The 20,523-nt window shown below is 36.7% G+C and overlaps 1 pseudogene; it reads right to left on the bottom strand.

Annotated features, from left to right (window-relative positions):
• Positions 1-1,627: 1,627 nt before the first annotated feature.
• LOC138176731 (perilipin-3-like) lies at positions 1,628-13,643 on the bottom strand (annotated as a pseudogene).
• Positions 13,644-20,523: the final 6,880 nt, after the last annotated feature.

The following is a 20,523-nucleotide window of genomic DNA, read 5'->3' as shown; positions in this document are numbered from 1 at the left end:
ACATACAGTAGAAATAGAATGCATGATAAATAATGGCCAATGTTTTGCTGCTGATTAGTCATATACTGTTGAGTATGAAAAATACAATGCATTGGTTGTGGAATACAATGAAAACATATATAAACTCTTGGGGGCAATATAACATTAGTGTATGCAAGGGCAGCTAGGTGGTACAGGGGATGGAATGCTGGTCCTGTTGTCAGAAAGACTCCTCTTCCTGAGTTCAAATCTGACCTTGGATACTTAGTAGCTGTGTGACCTTGGGCAAGTCACTTAACCCTATTTTCCTCATCATCTTATCTGTAAAATGATTTGGAGAAGGAAATGGCAAAGCACTCCAGTATTTTTGCCAAGAAAACCCAAATGGGGTAACGAAGAGTTGGGCACAACTGAACAATAGAAGATGAATGTTTACCAGGAGGAGGCAGAAAAGGAAAGATCCTCTAACTTTATGTGAGAAGGAAGTAATTTGAACTTCCTTAGAGCTAAAAATCAAAGGCTGGAAAAGAGGCAGGTTTAAAGGAACTGGGGTGGGACAAGAAAGGGGTGGGGAGTAGAGGGTTATATTGACAAATTCTTCTATCTTCTGGGAATCACCCAAATCCTGAGAAAAGGTGTGGGGTGGGATTAGTTTCTTGGAAAGAGGATTATGACTATAGTTAGTTACCAGGTGTGAAAATAACCTAAATCTTCGATCTGCTTAATCATTATCAATCTTGAATATCTCCAGATTATAAGAAAGGGAAAGAATGTGGGGAAGGAAGGGAACAAGTATTTCCAAATATTATCTCACTTGATCCTCTCTACGATCCCAGAAGTAGGTGCGATCATTATGCCCATTTTAGAATTGAGCAAACTAAAGCAAACAGAGGCAAAATGACTTTTCCCAGGGTCACAAGCTAGTAAGTGTCTGAGGCCGAACTTGAACTCAGATATTCCTGACTCCAGACCTAGCCACCACACTACCTGGCTGCTTCTCTGACTCTTCTCATGTTTCTGTTCCTCTTCCTCCTGCTTTCTTCTTTTCTTTGTCTCTGTGTTTCTCTCTTCCATTCTTTTTATCTTTTAAAAATAATTTTGATATCTTTGATATCTATAGCACCTTGTTCTTTCCTATCTTTTGCCCTTCCCCCAGAGAACCATCCCTTAGAAAACAAAAACAATTTCAAAAAAAATACAAAAGAAATAAAAAGATGAAAAAGAAAAAAACAGCAAAGCTGATCAATACATTAAAAATTCTACTAATATATATGATATTCCTAACCTATGAACCTCTGTCTCTGCAAAACAGAAGGAAGAAGTGTCTTCTCATATGTTAAAGACTCTGCTGAGTGGCCCACTGCCCTGCTAGACCTTTAAACCTTCCTCCTAGGCAGAGTACTAGGATATCTGTGTTAAAATGTAAATAAATATGTATATATTTTAAAATATTTAAAAGAGCCCTTCTACTTATAATCCTGTGCTGTCGGTCTCTGAATGGCTATATTTTAAAGGGAAAGTACCTCAGAGAGGGCACTACTTTTTTTTAATTTTCAATGCAAGTTTCTTATTATAATTTAAAAAGTACTGAAAGTATAGTTATTAACTATAAAGTAGCACAAGACTGCTTGCAAGGAATTTGGAAATATCAGCCGAATTCCACATTACAATTCAAGATGTTTTTTTCTTTAGGGAGTATTATTACTTCTGGGAAGGGATATTCAGAGGGGAAAAGTGGTCCTACAATCCACCCAGAAGGAATGCTGTCTTCTAAGAGCAGAACAATTTTTCTATACTTCCCTGGGCTTGGGTCAGCTTAAACTGGCTCTGGGTCAGATGATACTTGTCAATATCTTCAAACCCATTACTTAGGGAAAAGGTGTTATGAAATTCCTATGTGACATAACAAGCCTGTTGGAGCTCGTCTTGTAGGCTGCTTGGGAGACCTTGGACTTGAGGTATGAGGTCGATGAAGTCCGGCTGTAATTTCAGGGCAATGCCATGGGACATGTCCAGAGTCAGGGCTTTCAGGAGATGTGTATCACCATCCACATTTTGGGATGGGCTCCTGCTCCACTTGATCCACATCTCGAATAGGGCCTTGTGGTAATTCTGCCGATCCTCAGAACCCTGCTTGCTTTGATAAGTCAATTTACTTGCCTCATAGAGTTAGTACAAGAATTTTCTGATGTTGTTTTTGGCCCCTCCGATATTTTCCATAGTATTCTTATGTGCCTGGAGTCTAATCTCCGTCTTCTTCTGAGGACTCTTGGATATTAGTGATGTTCAGTGAGACTGGGAGGTATTTGTTCATATGCAGTTTTAATTCTTCTAGTGTTTATTTCTCCTAGGCACCTCAGGGTGACACCCAGGAGTGAACTTGTCTGAAAGTCCCAAAAGGTATTTTTTTAAAAAAAGGGAAGGCGGGGAGGAGCTTTAGAGTTGAAAGGGAGGGGAAAGGGGCAGGGCACACAAGAATAAAATGTGCTAAAATAGTGGGCCAAGAAAGACAGAAAGAAAAGATGCTTTAGGAAAAGTTGGGTCTCCAAGGAACTTCTTTAGGAAGATGAGCCAAATGTTGTTATGAATCTAAGTTGGGGCATGTTTATGGGATATTCCAATACGAATTGATCTTTCTAATTCAGACACAAGAAGAGAAGCTAAATGCAGTGGCTTGGTTTGGATCCACTTGGTGGGCAGGGAAGGGAAGGAGAATAGGTTACTAAAGAACAGGGTTCAGTGGCACCTGGAATATGAGAAAGAGTAATGAATGGAATTGGAGTGAAAACAACAACAATAATAGCAACAACAACAAAACCTAGGTTCAAATCCTTCCATTTCCTGAGAGGCCTTGGCAGATCACCAAGTTTGAGCCTTTCATTGAGCCTTTCCTTATCTACAATCAATTAATAAACACTTATTATGCACTTACTATGTTCCAGGCACTGTGCTAAGTGCTCGGGATATAAAAAGAGACAAAAGACAATTGATGCTCTCTAGGAGTTTACAATCTAATGGGAGGAACAACATGCAAACAAATATATTCAAAGCAAGCTATAGGCAGGATATATAGGAGAAATTAACAGATGGAAGGTGATGTGGTTACAAAGGTACCCTAGGGATTAATGTGAAGGGTTGCCTTTTCAGTACCTCATGAGGCCCTTCTAAGCCCAAGAGCATCCTGAAGTCCCTACCATAAAGCCTCCCCCTTATCCAGAACCATAAAAATTCCTTGTCACCCCTCCATTCTGGGTTATAAAATTTCCTGTCTCCCTTGTCTTGTGTCACCCATCTTCCTCATCCTGTCCCTAAATCTACAACCCCCCTTAGAAACTCTAAAAATTGCATCATCATCCTATAGGCTATATAGCTTTCTGGCTATATAAGTCTGGTCCTTTTCCTATAATGCCTTTGTTTAGCTCCCTGCTAAGTCTCAGGCCCATATGCTTTTGCAACAATAAAGCTTCCATTGGCTAAAAAGAAGGTCTAAATGAATTCTTTCAAAACCTGAACCAGCTCTCCCAACTCTGATCTCTTAGAATTAAAAGGTCAAGGAAGGTTTCCTGTAGAAGGTGAGATTTTAGTTGGGACTTAAAGGAAGCCAGAGAAGTGAGTAGTGGGAATGGAGGAGTTAGTAGCTTAGACAATATCTGTGATCCCTTTGAATTCTAATGTTCTGAGATTCTGTGAGCCTAATGGTCTTCTCTCAGACCAAAAAGGAATAACTGCAGTGTTTCTGGAATGGATTATTTAAGGCTTTTTTCCCTCAAAAGTTAATTGAGCTCTATGAATTATACTTGTGATATGCTTCAGTTTCCCTCAGATTGTAGTCAAGTCTATATTAGTCAAAGAGAAGACCCTGTGCTGGACTATAGGTCAAATGATATGGAAAAGATATCACCTTGAGGTAAAAGCATCCCTGGGCACAGGCAGGGTCCCAGCAGCCAAAATTCAAAATTGAAAAAATGGAACCTTCAAGGTTCATCTCATGCTGATTTTTAAAACAAAAATACAAAGGACTAAACTGAGCTTCTTTGTCTTTAAATTTGTTGTATTTGTGGTTCCTTAGTTGTTAGGGATAATTTAAATGTTTTGGTTTTAAAAGCCTATTAGTGGTTTAAAACCACACAACAGCATAAAGCCTTAGCTTCCTACAAGGCTCAGTTTAACTGTGATCTGCTATTGGAAGCCTTTGCTAATTCCCTGAGCCATTAATGCTCTCAACTCTCTTCCAATTATCACATATATTCTTATGTGTTTACATATTGCATTCTCCTATCCTGAACCAAAAAGAATGTAAGTTCCTTGAGGGAAGAAATTATTTTTCATTTCATCTTTGTATCTCCACTGACAGTAATCAATACATGTTCATTGGAATGGATTGTTAGTGAATAAGGCTAAAAAGTAGGTAACCCCCCACCTCATCCCCAATCATTTGACTGTCAAATGTCTTATGTATTATGACATAGCTATGATACAAATACACATTACTAGTAGAGGACATTTACAACTTACTTTGCCTTGAAAGAACTTGAAGATAATCACCAAAATAAGTAGTTTACATCCCTGTAACAAGACCTGGGCATTCAATTCAGTTCAACAAAATATGTTAAGCTCCAGCTATCTGTTGGATATTAATGAAACTACCACTAGGTGTTAAAGATGGAAAGACATAAAAAGGAAACATTCCCAAGCTGTAAGTAATTGATTGATTGATCCTTCTGGGGGATGTAACAGGCAAAGAGATGAGTAAAGATAAAGTATATATGAGTAAATATAAAGTATATACCAAATTTCAAGAGGAAGGGAGGGTCAGGAAAGGACTCATAGCACACCAGTTATGCTTTTGAAGGAAGCTAGAAATTCTAGAGTGTGGATGAGGAAGGAGGATAATGAAGAAATAGGAAGGACGCCTGTGCAAAGGACAGGAATGAAATGAAATGTCAACAGTCTTCTCCATAGTAGAGGACTGAACCAAGGGTCTGCTGGAGTCAGCTCATACTGGCTCCTGAAAGCTGATTGTTAGATTTTTTACAATATGAGTATTTACACCTTGGAAATCAGCAAATGGGAGTTTGATTTGTTGTTTTGTTCATTTCTTAGACTTAAGAAAATGATAAAGAAGATAGTGATGTAGATTAGACTTAAAAATATGTCCTCTGTATAGTTTTTTTTTTTCTTTTGGAGAATCAGTTGTTAAATATTTAGCAGAATCAATCCTCTCTGGTTCATTTCTCACTGCATAGGACAAATTCTTCCTCCAAACAACAAAAGCCTTGGATCCAACTAGAGAGGATGATTTTAGCCTGCTTCCAAATGGTCATTTCAGTTGTTGTAGCTGATAAGGCAGGGCAAGTCCAGTTTGCCCTGCATAGACACTGCTTTTTAATCTTTGCAGGAACTCTCACCTTTTTGAACATAGATTTCTACTTTCAGTGAGAGAAAAGCACAAGTTCTCATTCTTTTAAAGCATTTTAAAAGAATTGGTAGGTTATGATCAAAAGTGAAAGATACATTTTTTGAAATGTTAGAGGAAGAAATCCATGTAATGCAAAGCCATATTCTTGATGCTTTACAGTATTTAGGTATAGGGACCTCATAGCCAGAGCTTAATGTTATAAACATATAAATTGCTATTTATTGATGGACACAAAATCTGTATCTCTAGTCTCAATCTTTTCCCTAAACCCTATACCTACATCTATAGTTGTCTGCTAGACATAACCAGTTGATTGTTCTTCTGGCCCTTAAAACTCAACATTTTCAAAATGGAATTTATCATCTTCACTCCAAAAAACATTTCTTTTCTTAACTTAACCATTTCTGTTACTTGTGAGTAGATATTGATTTTGTATTGGTTTGTGGGAAGGCTGAAGGATGCTGTGGCTCTCAGCATTATTATGGCTTCTGAATATCTTTGGTACTATGATGGAATCGGCTTACTAGTTTGGGATTTGGTTTTCTGGTGTCTAAATAAATGTTTAAGTTCTATCCTCTATCTGGAGAATCTGGTATATTTTGCGGTCAAACATCATGTGATACGTATAGGCACGGTCTTTATTGTGATTGTGGGCTCTGTAAATATTACATTGGTGCTACAGTGACTTGCCCAGGGTCACACAGTTGGTAAGTGTCTGAGGTCAGATTTGAACTTAGGTCTTTCTGACTCCAAGCCCATTTTCTGACTCCAGGCCCAGCACCCTATCCACTGCTCTACCGGCAGCGGCTTAAATACATTTTACAAGCAAGTCAAGGCATAACCCTTGTGATGTCATTGATTCTCTTTAAAAATGAAAGATGAACAACCACAACGAGCCTTTAACTCACTAGCTTAACTCTTTCCCGTTAGATACAAGTTACATAAAAGATCATTACAAGCAACAAATAGTAAGTAAACCCATTTATCCAAGCAGAATGGGAAACAGAAATTGTGAACGTTCCATAGATTAGAATATATAAGAAAATTCATCTCTACTCAAGCCATCTCAGCTCAGTTTCACCCGAGGAGCTCCATTTTAGCAGTCTTTAAGGAGACAAATTGGAAATCAGTGATATATTGAGGCACTTGCTTTTCCCATTATTTCTGTTACTTCTTTCTCCATTTGACTCCCTCAGAGATTATATAGAATAATAGAAAGCATGCCTTGACTTTATTTTCCTTTTGGACACTGCCCTCCTACCTGGACCAACCTTATTTACTTGTTCTTTCTTATCTTTATTAACTTCTCTGGTCTTCTGAGAGGTGGCTAGGTGGTGCAGTGGCTAGAGCTTTGGACCTGGATTCTGGAAGATATGAATTCATATCCAGCCTCAGACACTTAGTAACTCAGTGATACTGGGCAAGTGACTTAAGCTCTGTGTGCCTCATTTTCTTCAGCTGTAAAATGGTAATAAGAATAATAACTATCTCCTAGAGTTGTTGTGAGGACTAAATGAGATACTATAGATACAGAATAAATGCATATTTCCTTCCTGCCATCTTATTTATTTACTATCTAAAACTGTAGTCTGAATCCCTCTGGATTTAGTCAGGATTCCTTGTATTTGTGTCTTCTAGTCTGCTTGGTTTTATTGTACTCCAAGTCTCAGTGCAATTATATTTATCGAACATTTACAATGTGTTAAGCAGAATATAATAGGCAAGATATCATGACGGATAGCTTGCCTAAGCCAAGAAGACCTAGGTTCAGATCTTTCATTTGACATATATTGACTGTGGGATCCTAGGCATTTAATATCACAAAGCTTTAGGCAACTATATATGACAGAGAAGGCACTGACTTGCATTGATTGAAGGAGTTTTCTCATGTAGGAATTTCTTAATTATGAAATCACAGATTTCATCCCTCTAGCTCCATAGAAAAAAAATATGACGTTACTTATGCTCTCCAGTGGCTCATTTTATAATTGTCCTAACATAGCCATCTCAAATGAACTACAACATTTATTGATTTAAAGATGGCATTCCTCAGTCTACCTGAGAAATCAGTGTATGATACGAAGTCCTTCCCATGCTGATGCTGAAAAAGAGTCATTTGATCTAGTCTCAGTAATCATTCATGGAGTCTGATGCTATTTGCAACTCTTGCTCTGAAGCTCAAATCTTTGCTCAAGTCAGAAGCATTTGTTGGTTTCCTACTGGGAATCAATTTAAAGTTGTGCTTCATTGTATTAGAACAATTGTTCAGCTCTTATTTCTTATGATGGCCCCATTTCCAACTCATCATACATCACATTTTCTTTCTCTGAATTTTCTAGCCGTGTAGAAGTGGGTAGTGGAAAGCATGTTCACAGTGGGCAGCTTACTTATTGTGACAAGAACAATATCTATCAAAGCAATCTTTCCCTCTACCCCCACCTTCACATTAAAAAGTATTGTTCAGTTTTTTCAGTCATGTCCATCTTTTTCCGGCTCCATTTGGGGTTTTCTTGGCAAAGATACTGGAGTTGTTTGCCATTTCCTCCTCTAACTCAGGAGGAACTGAGGCAAACCAGGTTAAATGATTTGCCTAGGGTCACACAGCTAGTGAATATCTGAGGCCATATTTGAACTCAGGAAGATGAATCTTCCTGACTTCAGGTTTGACACTCTATCCACTGAGCCACCTAGTTGCTATTACTAATACTAATACTAATACTAAAAGGTATTAGTGTTCTTTAAAAGGCAGCAAAACTTTCCCCAGAACCTGATTGATCTGTCTTCCGGTAAAACAGTTTACTGCTCATCTAAGATCATAAAAAATTTCACCCACATGGAGCTGGGACCCTTACAACTTAATGAATGTCTAAGGACCATGGGAGTTACCATATCCTGCCCAGGTGGTCATATGCTTTTCCATATGAATATGAGTGGATTCTGTCTGTAGAGCTAAGTGCTACTGTATGCTTGATCTGTATCCTTGATAAGTTAGGGCTAGGTAAACCTTCTTTTGTTAACTATTCAATGATTTTTGTAAGTGCCTCATTTTACCCCAAAGTCAAACATGAATAATAGGGTACCAGCATCAAATCTGCTCTTAACACCCATGTTCCAAGATTATTGCTAGTGACAGTCTTGCCATTTCACATTATTTATACTTTATATGTGACACATGCTCCCTTGGTATGACTTCTATAGTAGGTCATAAACTTGAAATCATGTAGAAGGCTAGACAAAGTCACTACTCTATGGCATATCAGTTTGTTTCTCATCTGTATTCTGAAGGACATGACTGAATTTGTTTAGTTTTCCACTTAAAAAATTTTTTTTTATAACTTTTACTGAGGGATCTTGGTCTACCTAAACAACGAAATTTTAGAAACTAAGACAATGAAGTCTTTCTATTTTTTTTTTTTAACTCAGCAATGGTATGCCTAAACAACAGATTTCAGGGATAATTTTCAGTCCTACGTGGCCAAAGAAAATATGTGACTAGAGTAGATGATATATACTATAAAGAAATAATTTTAGATGGGAAGGGGGTAATAACATTCATACATGGAGTTTAGACTATCTTCTGCTTTTCTATACTCTATATTAGATTGATATTCCAGAAAGAGATCACTCTTTCACCAATTCAACTGAAGTATTTTGAGACTAAAAAGAAAAAAGAAAAAAAAGATACTTATGAGAGAAAGTAACAAGTAGTAAAACAAGGTAGAAAAGTACTATGGCTAATTTTTTATAGAGGTAAACTTGTTCTCTCCTCATCCTGCCTGAGGCAGCCATTATCAGCTTTTTTGGTCTTACAACACTGTCCAAAGGCGAATCAATTCTTAGTCAGGGACACGTCGACCTGTCTGGTAGCTGGAACTCTAAGTCATTAAAATGCAATGGTCAGCAGTTATGCACAATCATCCCAAGAGCATTTAAGTATGAGACTGGAAAGAGAACAATAAACAAATGGAAAAGGGAAAAGATTCTACACAAAAATTTCTCCATAGATGCCAGCAAAGCCACCATGTATGAACCTTAACATGTTATGAATAAATAGAAAGTTAACTGAAGAAAACAAAGATGAGAAGAACAGCTGGACTAGGAGAAATGTACACAAAGAAGTTATTACGTTGTATACAGATGACCAACTTTGATAGACTTGTCTCTTCTCATCAATGCAAGGTTCTAAGACAACTCCAGAAGAGTCATGATGGAAAAGGCTGTCCACATCCAGAGAAAGAATTATGGAGTCTGAATACAGATCGAAGCATACTATTTACCCTCTTTTTTGTTTTGTTTTGTTTCTTCTTTTTATTGGTTCATTTCATTGGTTATAATTCTTCACAACATGACTAATGTGTTTAATATGTTTATTATGTTTAATATGAATGTATATATAGAGCCTATATCAGATTACATGCCATCTTAGGGGAGGGAAGGGGAAAAAATTTAAAACTCAAAAGCTTGTGGAACTGAATGTTGTAAACTAAAAATAAATAAATAAATTTTTAAAAAGACAAAAAAAAAGAAAGAAGTTATTGTTGGAGGAGTCATAATTTGAGGGTGTTGAGAGTTCAATTTTCAAGATGCCATAAGAAGAGAAGGAAGAAAGATAACCAGAATTTATTGTGTCAACTATATGTTAGGCAGTGGGCTAAACACTTCACAAATATCTAATTTAATCTTCACAATAACCCTGGGAAGTAGGTGACACCAGCATTACCTAAATTTTGCAGTTGAAGAAGTTGAATCATTCATAAGTTAACTGCCTTACCTAGTGTCACACAACTCTTATCTGAGGCTGGATTTGAACTCACATCTTCCTGGTTCCAGGCCCAGTGCTCCACTATGGCACCTAACTGCCTCTCCACCTATTTTACAATCCTATACAGATCTTACTCAATAAAGCCAGACCCTTTCTCAGCTTTATCACTCTCAGTTCTTCACCAAGTATCAGCAATGTATTAGTCATTGCACAACAAAACAGAACATAAAAATGTTTCTTCATATGTTAAATAGGAGTAATTATATTCTGAACAGGAATTTAGTGAAGATTAATGAGGTAGTGCCCATAAAACACTCATTTGAACACCTCAGAAGAAAATTTAAATACAAATTATAATGATGATTTTTATTACAAAATTAGGGAACTTTCAGGCAAGGGAGTTATGATGTCATTTTTTTTCCTTCTCACCATTTATCATTTGTATGTGTGTGTGAAAATAATGTAGTATTATTTTTACCTTTACTCTAAGCTTTTAGGCCTTCTTTTTTATTCTCTTTCCTTTTACTGTCTATAGCCCTTCGTTATTAACCATTCTCCTTGGCCCTTTCTTTCAAACATTTCTTGTCTTTGTCCTTCTGTGTCTTCCTGCTGACCTTCTTTTTACTCCAACCAGCAAGACAAAACATTTGCTTTTTCCCATTATCCCACTTTTTATTTATGTCTAATTTATATTCGCGGCTTTATGGAGCAAGGACCCTTATTTTGTATTTCATGCTTTGAAATGTCCAATCTCTGCTTATGATGCATAATAAATAATATTTACTGAAACACATGAACTTCTACTTGCCACATTTTTTAAATTAACCAAGCCAAAAAAAAAAGCGAAACACATTTGATGCTGAAAATCACACATTTGAAAGTTCACTTATCAGTCCAAGACTATTTTTCTATATCATAAGGACAACAGTTTTGATATGATAATCAAGAAGCAGTCACTTGTATATTACTGTGTCACCAAACACATTAATTTTTCTAGAAAAATCTATTACATCCTACAAATTGTTCTTCAAATATACTTACAACATATTCATATAAATTTTTGTAAACTTATATATATCATTCAGAGCTTGATGAGATGAGAAATGTATTTTACAAATACAATGAATTTGGTAGATAAGAAGAATTATAATTTGAATAGGGATGGACATGGGGATTGGACCTGTAATTTCATCGTATTAGGTACTCTTGGGTGAGTAAACTGCTTTATGAAAATAGGGCAGCGGCTTCTGTGCAATTTTAGGGACTTGTCTAGAACACTAACAAATTAAATGATGTGCCTAGGATCCCACAGCCAGTATATGTCGAAAGCTACACACATGTAATTAGAATACTACTTTCAAAACAGGGGAGGGGTGAGAAAAATTGATTGATTACTATAGGGAATGAATTACTTCTGTTATCAGCATAATATTAATACTATAAAAAGATTATCTATTCCTATCTCATTTTTCTTCATCTAGATAACAGAGGACAAAAAAGATGCAAAATATGCCTCCTTTTCTTTGCAAATTAAACATTTTTTAAATTGAGCTGTAACAGAAATCATGAACACTCCACAGAATATTTCCTGGAGCTATCAGCTCTCCCAGATGGTCATTAATACTCAGAATATATCACAAGACCCTAATCATTACTCCTTAGTATGATCTACATCTTTGAAATAGGCCTATTAATGTACTTGGTGATTCCCCAGTTTCACTGGGAAATAACCATAAAATATTATTAGTTTCAACTAGTTATATTTCTATTAGTTAAAACTGAAGAAATTCCTAAGTCAAGAAAGGTGGGAGGGGGCAGTGAGTTCCTCAAGAGAAAACATGACTTAGACTCCTACTAGTAAAGTTTTAAGAAAAGTTCCTTTAGATGAAGAGTAAGGAGCACTTTGGTCCTCCTAGTGATACTTTGTAAACCATCTGATGAAAAGTATCATTGAAAATTACATTCATGATTGTCAACCTAGATGTATCACTTAGTACTAATGTCAGTCCCTACTCAAAATTCCATGGCAGCCTCCCTATTACCTCCAGGAGCAAATACAGAATCTTTTGTTTGACTTTTAAAGTCTTTCATAACCTGGCCCTTCCCTGCCTTTCCATTCTTGTTTCACCTTACTTTCTTCCACAAACTTTGTGACCAGCAACACTATCCTTCTTGCTGTTCCTCACACACCACACACTCTGTCTTCAGTCCCCATGTCCTTTCACAGGCTATCATGTCTAGAATGTCCTTCTTCCTTTCCCTCATCACTCTCTACTGGCTTCTCTAACCTCTCTCAGGTCTCAGCTCAAATCCTTTCTTCTGCCTAAGGTTTTCCCCTGCGCCGCTCAGTGCTCATGTATTCACTCTGAAACTGTCTTTAGTTTACCCTGTATTTCTCTTGTATGTACAAAGTTGTTTGTATGTTGTCTCCCGTATGAGAATGTGAGCCCCCCTGAAGGCAGGGGCAAGATTTTCATTTTGTTTTTGGTTTTGTGTTCTTTTTGCTTCCTTTTGCATCCTCTGTACTTACCACAATCCCTGGTATATAATAAGTGTATAATAAATGCTTTTTGACTGACTGACTCAGCAAAAACAAGGTCACTTTGTTTTACAGGATAATTTCTACCATGAGCAATAATTAGAATGCAAATGCTTAGGCAACAGGTATTTATTGAGTGTCTACAAAGTAAAAGTCAGCATGATAGATGCTATGAGGGATATTACAAAAGGAAAAACACAGTCCCAAATATAAAAAATGCTTATAACAGTGGTAGAGGTTACTTAAACACATTGAAAAAAAAACCCAACAACTTTCTAGGGCTGTTTTAAAAAAAAGACCTTGCATACACCAGGTATCATATAATGTGAGTTATTATCAGAAGTTAAATATCAATACAAGAATAACCCAATGCTCGAGTATTTGAAAGAAGGAAAGGATACAAAAGACATAGAAAAAAGTCTTGGGTCTTACCTTGGACGCTAAAAGATTACTGAGAGAACATTAGTAACTACATGCCTATATACCTTATCTTTGATTTAAGCAAAATTTTTATAAGACTTATATGTATGCAACTTGAAGGCATTCTCAATAATAGTATTAATAGGGAACAATCAGGATTTCACAAGAAATAGTCAACAAAGGGCTATATCTTTACATATTCATAATTTAATAAAAGATGTAGAGAACATTCCAAAAATTATTTGATTTGGTAGAACAAAACACTGATGTACAGTCCTCTTTCAATTAGGTGTCTTCCAATCATGCTTCAAGATCATTCAAGATTCCTTGCAAGACATAGCAACAGAAATATGTCTGTTCAGTGAACCCCTAATAGCAAACGTTACTCAAGACATAAAATAGGGAGATATATGGTTGCTAAAGGTACTTGCTACAAAGAGATCTAGTACAGAGTACAGGTGAAGGGCAGATTTCCTGATGATATTGAGGTCCTTTGGATCCTCTTCTTTGTGGATGATGTACATCAAGGCCTAGGAAATTGTACAGTCTCCTGGAAGAAATCTGTAATTACCCCAAAGACCTTGGCCTATCCATCCATACAGGAAAGGCCAATTGGATGAAAAATCTCTATTGCCCATATTTCAACATGCATTTAGGTGGACAGACTATATGGTTTGTTCAATAGTATGTATATATATATATATATATATATATATATATATATATATATATATATTTGGAAAAGACTATATAAATGAGTTAACTCAGAGTTTAAAGGAAGTAGAGAGGAGCCTTGATTACTTTTAGGAAATTAAGTTCTTTTACTGACTCTAAACTTCCTATGAAAACAAAGAGCCATTCTTTCAATATTAACATTTTATCAGTATTGCTATGTGGCAGCCACATGTTGAACAAAACTGCATCCAAAGAACTAAAGATAAATGTCAGAGAGAAGAATGAAGAGGAATGTGATTGATGTGAACAGGTGCAACACATGACCAAGGAGGAATTCTGAAGGTCAGGAGTAAAGAATGTCATTAAGGAATTGTGTGACAGGAAGAGGAGATAAGAGATGAATTAGTCTTGTGGAAATAGCTAGGGATAGTAGATAGGTACAAGAGTCCCACTATTACCCTCATAGTGGCTAGAGAAATTAAGGATATTCTCCAGCATATTGTGTGAAAACTGTGGCAAAAAAGGACAGGAATTACACAAAATGGTTAGGCATAGCATTCCTTAATTGATGAAATTACAAATCCATTTGAGTTGAATTGATATAACAATAGAATATAATACACGATTGGTTGACAAGTAGTGGTCAACTTAGATAATTGTGAGATTTCTATGAACTGTGGTGGACTAGACAGTCTTCATGAAGGAGGGGAGGTACACACCACTCGATTTCTATAGTCTATGGTAACTGACCCCGTCTCACTGAATATTTAGGTAACTTTGGGCTATCAGAGAAGTCTTCACAAAGAAAGTAACCGGCACATTTCTGGACTTTTATTAACTGCCTCTCCCTTGTATATGATATTTCCCAGCCAAACTAGACTTTTTACCTATCCTAAAAATGTTTGATCCTTTCTTGCCTCTGTATCCTTGTTCATGCTTCTCTCTACCTACAATGCCTTCACCCTTTTTTTCCACCTGCTAGCAATCTACAAATTTTTAAAAGTTCATCTTAAATGCCACTTTCCCCTGAAGTTTCCCAATTCCCCTAGCTAGAAGTGTTTTCTATCTCATTTAATATCATGATATTTTAGTGTCCTTTTATGCACTAAGATTCATAGTCTATAAAATATTTTCCATATATAAGATTATCTCTCTTTAGTTTAATCTTTTCGAAGTCAGTGATCTTGTGCTATTTATTTTTGAATCTTCCCCAGAAGTTAGCGTGATTAATTAATTGGAACATTTCTTTTGAGGGCAACATCATTCTTCTAGTCACTAAAGTTCCCAATCTTGTAGTCATCTTTGACTCCTTACCTTACATCACCCCAAATATCTATCAAGTTGTCAGATCTTATAGACTATATCTAACACCATAGTATCTTTCATATCTATCCCCTTCTCTCTACCCAAATGGCTATTATGTTATTTCAGGCCTCTATCAACTCTTGGTTGAATTGTTACAATATCCCCTAATAGGTCTCATTTCCTTAACTGTCTCCCCTCTTTAATCTATCTATAATAGATAACATAATTATGAAGCCGATATTTCTGAAGTACCAGTCTTACTTACTCCAGTGGCTTCTAAGGTCATATACAAAATCGCCTGTTTGGCATTTTAAATCCATACACAACATATATCCAGCCAACATTTACAGCCTTAAAATGTTCTTCCCTTTCATGCACCACAGGATCCAGTCAATAAGGGCTTTCTTGTTTGTTTGTTTTTTCCTTACAAGAGATTCTCTTATTTCTGCTCCTCCTGGGACTGTCCTGATTAGTGAAAGCTCACTACATCTAGCTGGCCATCTTCCTGTCATAATGCCACTCCTCCTTTCCCTCAGCCAAATTTTCACCTCTCACTTTAGTAACAGTAATTAAATTAAGGCTGCCATTTCTTCTGGAAAGGGGATAGTGTCAATTGATTACCCTATAGCACCATTAATCGTTCCTGGGACTTAGTCCTTGGAAACTACTTCCATGAATTTAAGTTCCTTGAGGTCAAGGATTATCTCTTGTTGTATCATCAACATTTAGTACAATGTCTGTCACAAAGTAAGTGTGCAAAGTGAAATTCATTCACTTTGGAGAATAAAAAACAAAACTGAATTAAAAGGCTGAAGGTTTGTGATTAATCAGATCTATTATTTGTAGACCACTTATCAAAGAAATGGTTGATAAGCCAGGTAACTTAATACTCATGAAGATCAAATTGAACCAGGTTTTGGAGGTTGATCAATTAATTACTCTTGCAACCTATTAAGAAAGTAGAAAGTGGTGGAACTGATCCCCAAATAGGTGACCTGTATAAATAGAATTATTACATTTATTGTTGTATTATTAATTGTAATTATTATACTCTTACTTGTATCAAGGAAAGAACATTATTGGGGACAGGGTTGCTGTACTACCAAGTGATGACTCCATTCTCTTGACAGCACAGACAGAAGAGATGGGATCCATAATGTTACTCTATTCCCTTTGGACACAGATGACAGAATCCTGTCCCAGGGCAAGCTGTTTTTCCAATTCAGGTGAATGAATACAAGACTCACATGAAGGGAGAGATGCATAGCTGCTGACAAGTGGGAATATGTCCAGTTTAGTTGTTCTCTATTGCCATAATACAGAATTCTTTTTTTTCTTTTTTTTAAAGCAATCGGGGTTAAGTAACTTGCTCAAGGTTAAACAGCCAGGTGTTTCTGGGTGGGTGCTAAGTGTCTGAGCCCGGGATTCGATCTCCAGGTCAGTATGACACTGGAGCCGGTGCTCTTACTCGCTGTGCTACCTGGCCGCCCCCATAATACAGAATTCTAAGCTTAGTGTTTGTACATCTAGAAGATTTCTGAAAACTAGACATCCAGCACTATAGAATAAATAACCAACATTAAGTGTTAATAATCAGAAATCATCTATTGCTTCTTATAATGACTATAGCCATGTTTCTTGGAAGGTGCTATTCTCCTGTGTCCTAGTGATAGGCTCAGCAGCCCCTCACATTAGGCTGGAAGGTCTTCATTTTCCATTGGCATAGCTGCCACAGTTAATACTAGTAAGTGTTTTGGTATGTGTATAGTATCACTCTGAAAGGAAACTCATTGGTTGCTCCCCATATGTGCTTATAGGTGATTCCTACATGAACAGTTGTACATATTAATGCTAATGGATTTAACTACAGCAAGATAGAGTAAGGGAAAATATCTTGACATACATTGTTAATTCAATATATTGTTAAAAAGCGTAGTTTGTTACTAAAGAATCATTTATCTTTCCTCTGATGAAATGATACATAGCTAATTTCCCCAAATGGGTCTGTTGGGCATCTGTCAGTTAAACCATCAAAATAGATTAAGATACATTCCAACTTAATATTCTAGATAAATTGGTTGGGGTTATGGTTCATCTAATAGAACATCAGAACTAGAAGCTTGCTTTACAAAGAAGTATCCTGGTAGCATCCTGAAGTATCCTGAGCATCTTTGGTGCTCAGTACTATATGAGACACTGTGAGGGAATATATAAGAAATGAAAGACTCAGTCCTTACAGACTAAGGAGTTTAAATGATGAATAGAGAAGATAAGTCTCACATAGGAAGAGTAATTAGAGAACAGTGGATGACAGGGCATAATAAAGTGCTCAGAGGTATGGCATAATTTTCCAATTGCTATAGTTAGAATTACCACTGGGAGCCCTTTTTCCTCTTGAAGTATCTGGGGAAACAAAAAGGAACAGTGACACAAGGTATTACAGAGTCAGATTATAACTTAGAAGAAAAATTTAGGAGCCTCTTAGATTCCACAGAAGAATTAGTGGTTAGCAAATGAGACTGAGAACAAAGTGAAGAAGACTCGGGTCAGGAAAAGGAAATGATATGGGCTATTGAGGCAGCCGAGCATCAGAGTCAAGGAACCAGACATATGTGGAAACAAAGTACAAACTGATGGAAGCAGCATCCCAAGAGGCACTCTGGGAAGCAGAGATGAGAGAAAAGCTGAAACTGAAGCAGACCAGATATCTCCACAAAGATGCTACATGGAGACAATGGAGCTAGGTCACTGTTGAAATAACTTAAGAGTTACCAGAGATCATTTTTTGATAGTAGAATGTGTGGACTGATTCAAACCAGGACTCAATTTAGAACTGGGGTTGGAATGAAAGGGGATGCTAATAGATCATTCAACAGTTAAAAATTTTTACTTAGCCACAGCATACAAAGGATATTCGACAAGGATATGTTATCTCATTGCTTAGGTAGGTTCAGTTCCCCTCACCTCCATCAGCAGGGTGCGATTGTTGACTCGTGGTCTTGGAATATGCAGCAAATCTGAAGGGCTTCAACTCATATGACCTTTTTGTGCCCTTAGAAGATCAGGAAACCATGCCCATCTGTCCAGAGGCCACCAGGAACCTGTGTCAAGAGATGTGGGGCTTGAGCCTTAGCCACTTGGCATAAAGTTCCAGGGAAAGCTTTATTGAATTTAAGAGGTATTAAAAAAAAAAACGAAAAAAAAAACTGGAGAGATATTGAGCACCAGATATACTGGCATACCCCTCCAAGCATTATTGAAAAGACTATAGGATAGAAATCCAGGATCTTATGATGGGTTATGAAAATGCCACAGAAATCAACTGCTTCTCCAGTCAGTGTTTTGGTCATATAATGAAATGACTTAGCAGTCAATTGATTGTTCAGGAACTGGTTGTTAAGATGGCTGAAAAAATGAATTGAAAACTGTCAATTGTGTGCTTGTATCTAATGACACACACAAATAGAAGGAAAGGTGTCCTCACACCTATGCAGTTCTATTCACATTCAGCTGTATGTGTTGATGTGTATGGTCAACATAACATTTTTTTTTTAAACCCAGACTGTTTGATTATTACTTATTAGCACTTTGAAATCTTTCCTCATTGTTGTCTTTCTTCAGTGTCTTCAATATTTCCATCATTGAATTCAGGAAAGCAATTAGCATGCTGAACAGGAGATATTTTTAAGCATATCAACATTTGATAATTATACTCAAAATGTACAGCAGATTATACAGTTTTACCCAGAAAATGGTATTCCTTTATTCACTTACAGAAATGTTCAGTTCTCAGTGGCATGTTTTATTTTCTTTCTTTATGCAAAGTCAGTGGTGCTGAATGCTAATGAAACAACTCTTGGTCAAATCCCAGGCAGTTATTTTCAAGTAATTAGTTCAGCCATTTACTTCTTTGACATTCGGCGAACATGTTGCTTTATGTACCCCAGGTTTTTCTTCTCTTAGGAAATCCACCAATGCTATTCAAGATATATCTATTCCAGGGACTGTGAAGAATATAGTTTGGGGGATGTACCTCCACCCTTGGAATGCACCATTGCTATGCCCTGTTAGTTATCTGTACTGGGAATTAGTGTCCTGCTTGTGGGTGGTCCTGGAAAGGATCCATTTGGCTAGAAGTCTCAGATGCCAGCTGGGGATAGTGATGGCTCCTGTCTGTTCTCTGATTCTCTTCTTCTCTGCCTCTTCTCCTTTCCCCCCCCAAAAAAAGCTGAAGACTTGGCACATAGTAGGTGTGCAATAAATATTTATTAATTGATTAATCAACCAAGAAGTCAGATGTCTAGGAAATGATAGACATTCCTGTCACTGCCGCCTTTGTTTTTATCACTATACTCTGACATTAACAATCTCTCTGATCTCTCTTTAGTGTCACAGCGTCTTGGCTGTGTCTTCAGCTTAGGTTCCTGCTGATATGACTAATCTCCAGAATATGCCCCTTTTTGCTTCCCACCAAAATGCTCATAACTTTCATCCCTTATATTTATTTGGGGAGTTTTCTCTGTTTCAGCCACTGGACCTTTCCAGTCCTCGTTTCTGTGAATGAATGCCCATTAAGTTCCTCTCTGTCTTTTCCAAAATAAAGCACCACCAACAAACAGTTCTTTCTAGGTCATCAGTTAACTTATAAAACCTGTAGTAATAAATATCCTTATATTTCTGCCCAACTGGCTGCATCTTCCTTTTTGTCATCCTTTCTTTGACATAAAATGAATCTCTCCATGGCCCTTATGCCTGACCACAGGATGGACAAACTGAAGAAGTACTTGACATCATTGCTATTTTTAATTAATAATGACTATTCCAAGATCTAACAACAGATTCAGAGATATAAAGTTGACTGGTCAGAGGGAACTTTATTGAAAGTTTTTGATGTGTCTTATAAATATATGTGCTGTTATAGGCATTGTCCTAATTTCTCCTATAAGACCATCAAAGCCTTTCTGTAGTTATGAATTTCTTCACCAATGGCAGATTGGAGCTCATCAAATAAAGAGACAGTTTTATTTTAGACAGGCATTTAATAAGGATTGGCAAGCACAAGGGCTTTCTTAGGCATTTCTAGCTCAGTTAGAACAAGTGAATATATAAAAAATGAGTTTTACATATTTGAAATATATAATACATATATGTACTTTAAATACAAATTTTACTGATATCTTTTGTTTTTATATCACTGTTATTTTTGGAACTACCCCTTTCCCAAGTTGAATATAGTGAAGCAATTAAGCAAAAACATCTGATATAGGGATTATATCTGACAATATACACATAATTCTTCCCTAATAGTCCCCCACTCCCCTGGAGGAGGGAGATATATTTTATGATCTATTCTCTAGCACCATTATTGGTTTTTCAGTTACTCGATTGGACTTCCTTTGAATGATCTTTAATGAGGCAATTAAG

The sequence above is a fragment of the Petaurus breviceps genome, unplaced genomic scaffold (assembly GCF_028583685.1).
Source record: "Petaurus breviceps papuanus isolate PSGF00001 unplaced genomic scaffold, PetGlider_PUasm1.0 90145, whole genome shotgun sequence".
Lineage (NCBI taxonomy): Eukaryota > Metazoa > Chordata > Mammalia > Diprotodontia > Petauridae > Petaurus > Petaurus breviceps.
The sequence above is the reverse complement of the archived record's forward strand: the minus strand, read 5'-3'. Positions and strand labels throughout refer to the sequence as shown.